The sequence below is a fragment of the Lactuca virosa genome, chromosome 4 (assembly GCF_052849685.1).
Source record: "Lactuca virosa cultivar CGN04683 chromosome 4, Lactuca_virosa_CGN04683_v6, whole genome shotgun sequence".
Classification (NCBI taxonomy): domain Eukaryota; kingdom Viridiplantae; phylum Streptophyta; class Magnoliopsida; order Asterales; family Asteraceae; genus Lactuca; species Lactuca virosa.
The window spans coordinates 290,778,274-290,791,337 of record NC_136429.1 but is presented as its reverse complement, the minus strand read 5'-3'; positions in this window follow the sequence as shown (position 1 = coordinate 290,791,337).

Below are 13,064 nucleotides of genomic sequence, written 5' to 3'. Positions count from 1 at the left end.
AAATGACTACGAATGTGAAATTCGTTATCACCCCGGAAAAGCCAACGTGGTTGCAGACGCTTTAAGCAGAAAGGAGTACTCGGGCCGCCGAGTAAGAGCATTAACCATGACCATCCACTCACACATGTCCGCACAAATCAAAGAAGCACAGGAAGAAGCCTTGAGGCCAGAGAACGTGGCAGGTGAAGCATTGAGAGGAATGGACAAAAACCTTGAAGTCAGGGATGACGGAGTTCGTTGTCTCATGAACCGGATCTGGACACCAAAATTTGGTGGATTCAGGGATGTTATCATGAAAGAAGCTCATAAAACTCGCTACTCCGTACATCCCGGCTCAGACAAGATGTACTTAGACCTCAAGAGGTTGTATTGGTGGCTCAAAACCCAACAGGATGTGTCCTAATGCAACGAGGGAAGGCCATCGCCTACGCCTCAAGACAACTGAAGACGCACGAGCTAAACTACACGACGCACGACCTTGAATTGGGAGCAATAGTGTTCGCCCTAAAAATCTGGAGGCATTACCTTTACGGTACCAAGTGCACCATCTTCACCGATCACAAAAGCCTTCAACATATCCTCAATCAGAAAGAACTCAACATGAGACAAAGACGGTGGGTGGAATTACTAAATGACTACGAATGTGAAATTCGTTGTCACCCCGGAAAAGCCAACGTGGTTGCAGACGCTTTAAGCAGAAAGGAGTACTCGGGCCGCCGAGTAAGAGCATTAACCATGACCATCCACTCACACCTGTCCGCACAAATCAAAGAAGCACAGGAAAAAGCCTTGAGGCCAGAGAACGTGGCAGGTGAAGCATTGAGAGGAATGGACAAAAACCTTGAAGTCAGGGATGACGGAGTTCGTTGTCTCATGAACTGGATCTGGACACCAAAATTTGGTGGATTCAGGGATGTTGTCATGAAAGAAGCTCATAAAACTCGCTACTCCGTACATCCCGGCTAAGACAAGATGTACTTAGACCTCAAGAGGTTGTATTGGTGGCTCAAAACCCAACAGGATGTGTCCTAATGCAGCGAGGGAAGGCCATCGCCTACGCCTCAAGACAACTGAAGACGCACGAGGTAAACTACACGACGCACGACCTTGAATTGGGAGCAATAGTGTTCGCCCTAAAAATCTGGAGGCATTACCTTTACGGTACCAAGTGCACCATCTTCACCGATCACAAAAGCCTTCAACATATCCTCAATCAGAAAGAACTCAACATGAGACAAAGACGGTGGGTGGAATTACTAAATGACTACGAATGTGATATTCGTTATCACCCCGGAAAAGCCAACGTGGTTGCAGACGCTTTAAGCAGAAAGGAGTACTCGGGCCGCCGAGTAAGAGCATTAACCATCACCATCCACTCACACATGTCCGCCCAAATCAAAGAAGCACAGGAAGAAGCCTTGAGGCTAGAGAACGTGGCAGGTGAAGCATTGAGAGGAATGGACAAAAACCTTGAAGTCAGGGATGACGGAGTTCGTTGTCTCATTAACCGGATCTGGACACCAAAATTTGGTGGATTCAGGGATGTTATCATGAAAGAAGCTCATAAAACTCGCTACTCCGTACATCCCGGCTCAAACAAGATGTACTTAGACCTCAAGAGGTTGTATTGGTGGCTCAAAACCCAACAGGATGTGTCCTAATGCAGCGAGGGAAGGCCATCGCCTACGCCTCAAGACAACTGAAGACGCACGAGGTAAACTACACGACGCACGACCTTGAATTGGGAGCAATAGTGTTCGCCCTAAAAATCTGGAGGCATTACCTTTACGGTACCAAGTGCACCATCTTCACCGATCACAAAAGCCTTCAACATATCCTCAATCAGAAAGAACTCAACATGAGACAAAGACGGTGGGTGGAATTACTAAATGACTACGAATGTGAAATTCGTTATCACCCCGGAAAAGCCAACGTGGTTGCAGACGCTTTAAGCAGAAAGGAGTACTCGAGCCGCCGAGTAAGAGCATTAACCATGACCATCCACTCACACATGTCCGCACAAATCAAAGAAGCACAGGAAGAAGCCTTGAGGCCAGAGAACGTGGCAGGTGAAGCATTGAGAGGAATGGACAAAAACCTTGAAGTCAGGGATGACGGAGTTCGTTGTCTCATGAACCGGATCTGGACACCAAAATTTGGTGGATTCAGGGATGTTATCATGAAAGAAGCTCATAAAACTCGCTACTCCGTACATCCCGGCTCAGACAAGATGTACTTAGACCTCAAGAGGTTGTATTGGTGGCTCAAAACCCAACAGGATGTGTCCTAATGCAGCGAGGGAAGGCCATCGCCTACGTCTCAAGACAACTGAAGACGCACGAGGTAAACTACACGACGCACGACCTTGAATTGGGAGCAGTGGTGTTCGCCCTAAAAATCTGGAGGCATTACCTTTACGGTACCAAGTGCACCATCTTCACCGATCACAAAAGCCTCCAACATATCCTCAATCAGAAAGAACTCAACATGAGACAAAGACGGTGGGTGGAATTACTAAATGACTACGAATGTGAAATTCGTTATCACCCCGGAAAAGCCAACGTGGTTGCAGACGCTTTAAGCAGAAATGAGTACTCGGGCCGCCGAGTAAGAGCATTAACCATGACCATCCACTCACACATGTCCGCACAAATCAAAGAAGCACAGGAAGAAGCCTTGAGGCCAGAGAACGTGGCAGGTGAAGCATTGAGAGGAATGGACAAAAACCTTGAAGTCAGGGATGACGGAGTTCGTTGTCTCATGAACCGGATTGGACACCAAAATTTGGTGGATTCAGGGATGTTATCATGAAAGAAGCTCATAAAACTCGCTACTCCGTACATCCCGGCTCAGACAAGATGTACTTAGACCTCAAGAGGTTGTATTGGTGGCTCAAAACCCAACAGGATGTGTCCTAATGCAGCGAGGGAAGGCCATCGCCTACGCCTCAAGACAACTGAAGACGCACGAGGTAAACTACACGACGCACGACCTTGAATTGGGAGTAATAGTGTTCGCCCTAAAAATCTGGAGGCATTACCTTTACGGTGCCAAGTGCACCATCTTCACCGATCACAAAAGCCTTCAACATATCCTCAATCAGAAAGAACTCAACATGAGACAAAGACGGTGGGTGGAATTACTAAATGACTACGAATGTGAAATTCGTTATCACCCCGGAAAAGCCAACGTGGTTGCAGACGCTTTAAGCAGAAAGGAGTACTCGGGCCGCCGAGTAAGAGCATTAACCATGACCATCCACTCACACATGTCCGCACAAATCAAAGAAGCACAGGAAGAAGCCTTGAGGCCAGAGAACGTGGCAGGTGAAGCATTGAGAGGAATGGACAAAAACCTTGAAGTCAGGGATGACGGAGTTCGTTGTCTCATGAACCGGATCTGGACACCAAAATTTGGTGGATTCAGGGATGTTATCATGAAAGAAGCTCATAAAACTCGCTACTCCGTACATCCCGGCTCAGACAAGATGTACTTAGACCTCAAGAGGTTGTATTGGTGGCTCAAAACCCAACAGGATGTGTCCTAATGCAGCGAGGGAAGGCCATCGCCTACGCCTCAAGACAACTGAAGACGCACGAGGTAAACTACACGACGCACGACCTTGAATTGGGAGCAATAGTGTTCGCCCTAAAAATCTGGAGGCATTACCTTTACGGTACCAAGTGCACCGTCTTCACCGATCACAAAAGCCTTCAACATATCCTCAATCAGAAAGAACTCAACATGAGACAAAGACGGTGGGTGGAATTACTAAATGACTACGAATGTGAAATTCGTTATCACCCCGGAAAAGCCAACGTGGTTGCAGACGCTTTAAGCAGAAAGGAGTACTCGGGCCGCCGAGTAAGAGCATTAACCATGACCATCCACTCACACATGTCCGCACAAATCAAAGAAGCACAGGAAGAAGCCTTGAGGCCAGAGAACGTGGCAGGTGAAGCATTGAGAGGAATGGACAAAAACCTTGAAGTCAGGGATGACGGAGTTCGTTGTCTCATGAACCGGATCTGGACACCAAAATTTGGTGGATTCAGGGATGTTATCATGAAAGAAGCTCATAAAACTCGCTACTCCGTACATCCCGGCTCAGAGAAGATGTACTTAGACCTCAAGAGGTTGTATTGGTGGCTCAAAACCCAACAGGATGTGTCCTAATGCAGCGAGGGAAGGCCATCGCCTACGCCTCAAGACAACTGAAGACGCACGAGGTAAACTACACGACGCACGACCTTGAATTGGGAGCAGTAGTGTTCGCCCTAAAAATCTGGAGGCATTACCTTTACGGTACCAAGTGCACCATCTTCACCGATCACAAAAGCCTCCAACATATCCTCAATCAGAAAGAACTCAACATGAGACAAAGACGGTGGGTGGAATTACTAAATGACTACGAATGTGAAATTCGTTATCACCCCGGAAAAGCCAACGTGGTTGCAGACGCTTTAAGCAGAAAGGAGTACTCGGGCCGCCGAGTAAGAGCATTAACCATGACCATCCACTCACACATGTCCGCACAAATCAAAGAAGCACAGGAAGAAGCCTTGAGGCCAGAGAACGTGGCAGGTGAAGCATTGAGAGGAATGGACAAAAACCTTGAAGTCAGGGATGACGGAGTTCGTTGTCTCATGAACCGGATCTGGACACCAAAATTTGGTGGATTCAGGGATGTTATCATGAAAGAAGCTCATAAAACTCGCTACTCCGTACATCCCGGCTCAGACAAGATGTACTTAGACCTCAAGAGGTTGTATTGGTGGCTCAAAACCCAACAGGATGTGTCCTAATGCAGCGAGGGAAGGCCATCGCCTACGCCTCAAGACAACTGAAGACGCACGAGCTAAACTACACGACGCACGACCTTGAATTGGGAGCAATAGTGTTCGCCCTAAAAATCTGGAGGCATTACCTTTACGGTACCAAGTGCACCATCTTCACCGATCACAAAAGCCTTCAACATATCCTCAATCAGAAAGAACTCAACATGAGACAAAGACGGTGGGTGGAATTACTAAATGACTACGAATGTGAAATTCGTTATCACCCCGGAAAAGCCAACGTGGTTGCAGACGCTTTAAGCATAAAGGAGTACTCGGGCCGCCGAGTAAGAGCATTAACCATGACCATCCACTCACACATGTCCGCCCAAATCAAAGAAGCACAGGAAGAAGCCTTGAGGCTAGAGAACGTGGCAGGTGAAGCATTGAGAGGAATGGACAAAAACCTTGAAGTCAGGGATGACGGAGTTCGTTGTCTCATGAACCGGATCTGGACACCAAAATTTGGTGGATTCAGGGATGTTATCATGAAAGAAGCTCATAAAACTCGCTACTCCGTACATCCCGGCTCAGACAAGATGTACTTAGACCTCAAGAGGTTGTATTGGTGGCTCAAAACCCAACAGGATGTGTCCTAATGCAGCGAGGGAAGGCCATCGCCTACGCCTCAAGACAACTGAAGACGCACGAGGTAAACTACACGACGCACGACCTTGAATTGGGAGCAGTAGTGTTCGCCCTAAAAATCTGGAGGCATTACCTTTACGGTACCAAGTGCACCATCTTCACCGATCACAAAAGCCTCCAACATATCCTCAATCAGAAAGAACTCAACATGAGACAAAGACGGTGGGTGGAATTACTAAATGACTACGAATGTGAAATTCGTTATCACCCCGGAAAAGCCAACGTGGTTGCAGACGCTTTAAGTAGAAAGGAGTACTCGGGCCGCCGAGTAAGAGCATTAACCATGACCATCCACTCACACATGTCCGCACAAATCAAAGAAGCACAGGAAGAAGCCTTGAGGCCAGAGAACGTGGCAGGTGAAGCATTGAGAGGAATGGACAAAAACCTTGAAGTCAGGGATGACGGAGTTCGTTGTCTCATGAACCGGATCTGGACACCAAAATTTGGTGGATTCAGGGATGTTATCATGAAAGAAGCTCATAAAACTCGCTACTCCGTACATCCCGGCTCAGACAAGATGTACTTAGACCTCAAGAGGTTGTATTGGTGGCTCAAAACCCAACAGGATGTGTCCTAATGCAGCGAGGGAAGGCCATCGCCTACGCCTCAAGACAACTGAAGACGCACGAGGTAAACTACACGACGCACGACCTTGAATTGGGAGTAATAGTGTTCGCCCTAAAAATCTGGAGGCATTACCTTTATGGTGCCAAGTGCACCATCTTCACCGATCACAAAAGCCTTCAACATATCCTCAATCAGAAAGAACTCAACATGAGACAAAGACGGTGGGTGGAATTACTAAATGACTACGAATGTGAAATTCGTTATCACCCCGGAAAAGCCAACGTGGTTGCAGACGCTTTAAGCAGAAAGGAGTACTCGGGCCGCCGAGTAAGAGCATTAACCATGACCATCCACTCACACATGTCCGCACAAATCAAAGAAGCACAGGAAGAAGCCTTGAGGCCAGAGAACGTGGCAGGTGAAGCATTGAGAGGAATGGACAAAAACCTTGAAGTCAGGGATGACGGAGTTCGTTGTCTCATGAACCGGATCTGGACACCAAAATTTGGTGGATTCAGGGATGTTATCATGAAAGAAGCTCATAAAACTCGCTACTCCGTACATCCCGGCTCAGACAAGATGTACTTAGACCTCAAGAGGTTGTATTGGTGGCTCAAAACCCAACAGGATGTGTCCTAATGCAGCGAGGGAAGGCCATCGCCTATGCCTCAAGACAACTGAAGACGCACGAGGTAAACTACACGACGCACGACCTTGAATTGGGAGTAATAGTGTTCGCCCTAAAAATCTGGAGGCATTACCTTTACGGTGCCAAGTGCACCATCTTCACCGATCACAAAAGCCTTCAACATATCCTCAATCAGAAAGAACTCAACATGAGACAAAGACGGTGGGTGGAATTACTAAATGACTACGAATGTGAAATTCGTTATCACCCCGGAAAAGCCAACGTGGTTGCAGACGCTTTAAGCAGAAAGGAGTACTCGGGCCGCCGAGTAAGAGCATTAACCATGACCATCCACTCACACATGTCCGCACAAATCAAAGAAGCACAGGAAGAAGCCTTGAGGCCAGAGAACGTGGCAGGTGAAGCATTGAGAGGAATGGACAAAAACCTTGAAGTCAGGGATGACGGAGTTCGTTGTCTCATGAACCGGATCTGGACACCAAAATTTGGTGGATTCAGGGATGTTATCATGAAAGAAGCTCATAAAACTCGCTACTCCGTACATCCCGGCTCAGACAAGATGTACTTAGACCTCAAGAGGTTGTATTGGTGGCTCAAAACCCAACAGGATGTGTCCTAATGCAGCGAGGGAAGGCCATCGCCTACGCCTCAAGACAACTGAAGACGCACGAGGTAAACTACACGACGCACAACCTTGAATTGGGAGCAATAGTGTTCGCCCTAAAAATCTGGAGGCATTACCTTTACGGTACCAAGTGCACCATCTTCACCGATCACAAAAGCCTTCAACATATCCTCAATCAGAAAGAACTCAACATGAGACAAAGACGGTGGGTGGAATTACTAAATGACTACGAATGTGAAATTCGTTATCACCCCGGAAAAGCCAACGTGGTTGCAGACGCTTTAAGCAGAAAGGAGTACTCGGGCCGCCGAGTAAGAGCATTAACGATGACCATCCACTCACACATGTCCGCACAAATCAAAGAAGCACAGGAAGAAGCCTTGAGGCCAGAGAACGTGGCAGGTGAAGCATTGAGAGGAATGGACAAAAACCTTGAAGTCAGGGATGACGGAGTTCGTTGTCTCATGAACCGGATCTGGACACCAAAATTTGGTGGATTCAGGGATGTTATCATGAAAGAAGCTCATAAAACTCGCTACTCCGTACATCCCGGCTCAGACAAGATGTACTTAGACCTCAAGAGGTTGTATTGGTGGCTCAAAACCCAACAGGATGTGTCCTAATGCAGCGAGGGAAGGCCATCGCCTACGCCTCAAGACAACTGAAGACGCACGAGGTAAACTACACGATGCACGACCTTGAATTGGGAGCAGTAGTGTTCGCCCTAAAAATCTGGAGGCATTACCTTTACGGTACCAAGTGCACCATCTTCACCGATCACAAAAGCCTCCAACATATCCTCAATCAGAAAGAACTCAACATGAGACAAAGACGGTGGGTGGAATTACTAAATGACTACGAATGTGAAATTCGTTATCACCCCGGAAAAGCCAACGTGGTTGCAGACGCTTTAAGCAGAAAGGAGTACTCGGGCCGCCGAGTAAGAGCATTAACCATGACCATCCACTCACACATGTCCGCACAAATCAAAGAAGCACAGGAAGAAGCCTTGAGGCCAGAGAACGTGGCAGGTGAAGCATTGAGAGGAATGGACAAAAACCTTGAAGTCAGGGATGACGGAGTTCGTTGTCTCATGAACCGGATCTGGACACCAAAATTTGGTGGATTCAGGGATGTTATCATGAAAGAAGCTCATAAAACTCGCTACTCCGTACATCCCGGCTCAGACAAGATGTACTTAGACCTCAAGAGGTTGTATTGGTGGCTCAAAACCCAACAAGATGTGTCCTAATGCAGCGAGGGAAGGCCATCGCCTACGCCTCAAGACAACTGAAGACGCACGAGGTAAACTACATGACGCACGACCTTGAATTAGGAGCAATAGTGTTCGCCCTAAAAATCTAGAGGCATTACCTTTACGGTACCAAGTGCACCATCTTCACCGATCACAAAAGCCTCCAACATATCCTCAATCAGAAAGAACTCAACATGAGACAAAGACGGTGGGTGGAATTACTAAATGACTACGAATGTGAAATTCGTTATCACCCCGGAAAAGCCAACGTGGTTGTAGACGCTTTAAGCAGAAAGGAGTACTCGGGCCGCCGAGTAAGAGCATTAACCATGACCATCCACTCACACCTGTCCGCACAAATCAAAGAAGCACAGGAAAAAGCCTTGAGGCCAGAGAACGTGGCAGGTGAAGCATTGAGAGGAATGGACAAAAACCTTGAAGTCAGGGATGACGGAGTTCGTTGTCTCATGAACTGGATCTGGACACCAAAATTTGGTGGATTCAGGGATGTTGTCATGAAAGAAGCTCATAAAACTCGCTACTCCGTACATCCCGGCTCAGACAAGATGTACTTAGACCTCAAGAGGTTGTATTGGTGGCTCAAAACCCAACAGGATGTGTCCTAACGCAGCGAGGGAAGGCCATCGCCTACGCCTCAAGACAACTGAAGACGCACGAGCTAAACTACACGACGCACGACCTTGAATTGGGAGCAATGGTGTTCGCCCTAAAAATCTGGAGGCATTACCTTTACGGTACCAAGTGCACCATCTTCACCGATCACAAAAGCCTTCAACATATCCTCAATCAGAAAGAACTCAACATGAGACAAAGACGGTGGGTGGAATTACTAAATGACTACGAATGTGAAATTCGTTGTCACCCCGGAAAAGCCAACGTGGTTGCAGACGCTTTAAGCAGAAAGGAGTACTCGGGCCGCCGAGTAAGAGCATTAACCATGACCATCCACTCACACCTGTCCGCACAAATCAAAAAAGCACAGGAAAAAGCCTTGAGGCCAGAGAACGTGGCAGGTGAAGCATTGAGAGGAATGGACAAAAACCTTGAAGTCAGGAATGACGGAGTTCGTTGTCTCATGAACTGGATCTGGACACCAAAATTTGGTGGATTCAGGGATGTTGTCATGAAAGAAGCTCATAAAACTCGCTACTCCGTACATCCCGGCTCACACAAGATGTACTTAGACCTCAAGAGGTTGTATTGGTGGCTCAAAACCCAACAGGATGTGTCCTAATGCAGCGAGGGAAGGCCATCGCCTACGCCTCAAGACAACTGAAGACGCACGAGCTAAACTACACGACGCACGACCTTGAATTGGGAGCAATAGTGTTCGCCCTAAAAATCTGGAGGCATTACCTTTACGGTACCAAGTGCACCATCTTCACCGATCACAAAAGCCTTCAACATATCCTCAATCAGAAAGAACTCAACATGAGACAAAGACGGTGGGTGGAATTACTAAATGACTACGAATGTGAAATTCGTTATCACCCCGGAAAAGCCAACGTGGTTGCAGACGCTTTAAGCATAAAGGAGTACTCGGGCCGCCGAGTAAGAGCATTAACCATGACCATCCACTCACACATGTCCGCCCAAATCAAAGAAGCACAGGAAGAAGCCTTGAGGCTAGAGAACGTGGCAGGTGAAGCATTGAGAGGAATGGACAAAAACCTTGAAGTCAGGGATGACGGAGTTCGTTGTCTCATGAACCGGATCTGGACACCAAAATTTGGTGGATTCAGGGATGTTATCATGAAAGAAGCTCAAAAAACTCGCTACTACGTACATCCCGGCTCAGACAAGATGTACTTAGACCTCAAGAGGTTGTATTGGTGGCTCAAAACCCAACAGGATGTGTCCTAATGCAGCGAGGGAAGGCCATCGCCTACGCCTCAAGACAACTGAAGACGCACGAGGTAAACTACACGACGCACGACCTTGAATTGGGAGCAGTAGTGTTCGCCCTAAAAATCTGGAGGCATTACCTTTACGGTACCAAGTGCACCATCTTCACCGATCACAAAAGCCTCCAACATATCCTCAATCAGAAAGAACTCAACATGAGACAAAGACGGTGGGTGGAATTACTAAATGACTACGAATGTGAAATTCGTTATCACCCCGGAAAAGCCAACGTGGTTGCAGACGCTTTAAGCAGAAAGGAGTACTCGGGCCGCCGAGTAAGAGCATTAACCATGACCATCCACTCACACATGTCCGCACAAATCAAAGAAGCACAGGAAGAAGCCTTGACGCCAGAGAACGTGGCAGGTGAAGCATTGAGAGGAATGGACAAAAACCTTGAAGTCAGGGATGACGGAGTTCGTTGTCTCATGAACCGGATCTGGACACCAAAATTTGGTGGATTCAGGGATGTTATCATGAAAGAAGCTCATAAAACTCGCTACTCCGTACATCCCGGCTCAGACAAGATGTACTTAGACCTCAAGAGGTTGTATTGGTGGCTCAAAACCCAACAGGATGTGTCCTAATGCAGCGAGGGAAGGCCATCGCCTACGCCTCAAGACAACTGAAGACGCACGAGGTAAACTACACGACGCACGACCTTGAATTGGGAGTAATAGTGTTCGCCCTAAAAATCTGGAGGCATTACCTTTATGGTGCCAAGTGCACCATCTTCACCGATCACAAAAGCCTTCAACATATCCTCAATCAGAAAGAACTCAACATGAGACAAAGACGGTGGGTGGAATTACTAAATGACTACGAATGTGAAATTCGTTATCACCCCGGAAAAGCCAACGTGGTTGCAGACGCTTTAAGCAGAAAGGAGTACTCGGGCCGCCGAGTAAGAGCATTAACCATGACCATCCACTCACACATGTCCGCACAAATCAATGAAGCACAGGAAGAAGCCTTGAGGCCAGAGAACGTGGCAGGTGAAGCATTGAGAGGAATGGACAAAAACCTTGAAGTCAGGGATGACGGAGTTCGTTGTCTCATGAACCGGATCTGGACACCAAAATTTGGTGGATTCAGGGATGTTATCATGAAAGAAGCTCATAAAACTCGCTACTCCGTACATCCCGGCTCAGACAAGATGTACTTAGACCTCAAGAGGTTGTATTGGTGGCTCAAAACCCAACAGGATGTGTCCTAATGCAGCGAGGGAAGGCCATCGCCTATGCCTCAAGACAACTGAAGACGCACGAGGTAAACTACACGACGCACGACCTTGAATTGGGAGCAATAGTGTTCGCCCTAAAAATCTGGAGGCATTACCTTTACGGTACCAAGTGCACCATCTTCACCGATCACAAAAGCCTTCAACATATCCTCAATCAGAAAGAACTCAACATGAGACAAAGATGGTGGGTGGAATTACTAAATGACTACGAATGTGAAACTCGTTATCACCCCGGAAAAGCCAACGTGGTTGCAGACGCTTTAAGCAGAAAGGAGTACTCGGGCTGCCGAGTAAGAGCATTAACCATGACCATCCACTCACACATGTCCGCACAAATCAATGAAGCACAGGAAGAAGCCTTGAGGCCAGAGAACGTGGCAGGTGAAGCATTGAGAGGAATGGACAAAAACCTTCAAGTCAGGGATGACGGAGTTCGTTGTCTCATGAACCGGATCTGGACACCAAAATTTGGTGGATTCAGGGATGTTATCATGAAAGAAGCTCATAAAACTCGCTACTCCGTACATCCCGGCTCAAACAAGATGTACTTAGACCTCAAGAGGTTGTATTGGTGGCTCAAAACCCAACAGGATGTGTCCTAATGCAGCGAGGGAAGGCCATCACCTACGCCTCAAGACAATTGAAGACGCACGAGGTAAACTACACGACGCACGACCTTGAATTGGGAGCAATAGTGTTCGCCCTAAAAATCTGGAGGCATTACCTTTACGGTACCAAGTGCACCATCTTCACCGATCACAAAAGCCTTCAACATATCCTCAATCAGAAAGAACTCAACATGAGACAAAGATGGTGGGTGGAATTACTAAATGACTACGAATGTGAAATTCATTATCACCCCGGAAAAGCCAACGTGGTTGCAGACGCTTTAAGCAGAAAGGAGTCCTCGGGCTGCCGAGTAAGAGCATTAACCATGACCATCCACTCACACATGTCCGCACAAATCAATGAAGCACAGGAAGAAGCCTTGAGGCCAGAGAACGTGGCAGGTGAAGCATTAAGAGGAATGGAGAAAAACCTTGAAGTCAGGGATGACGGAGTTCGTTGTCTCATGAACCGGATCTGGACACCAAAATTTGGTGGATTCAGGGATGTTATCATGAAAGAAGCTCATAAAACTCGCTACTACGTACATCCCGGCTCAGACAAGATGTACTTAGACCTCAAGAGGTTGTATTGGTGGCTCAAAACCCAACAGGATGTGTCCTAATGCAGCGAGGGAAGGCCATCGCCTACGCCTCAAGACAACTGAAGACGCACGAGGTAAACTACACGACGCACGACCTTGAATT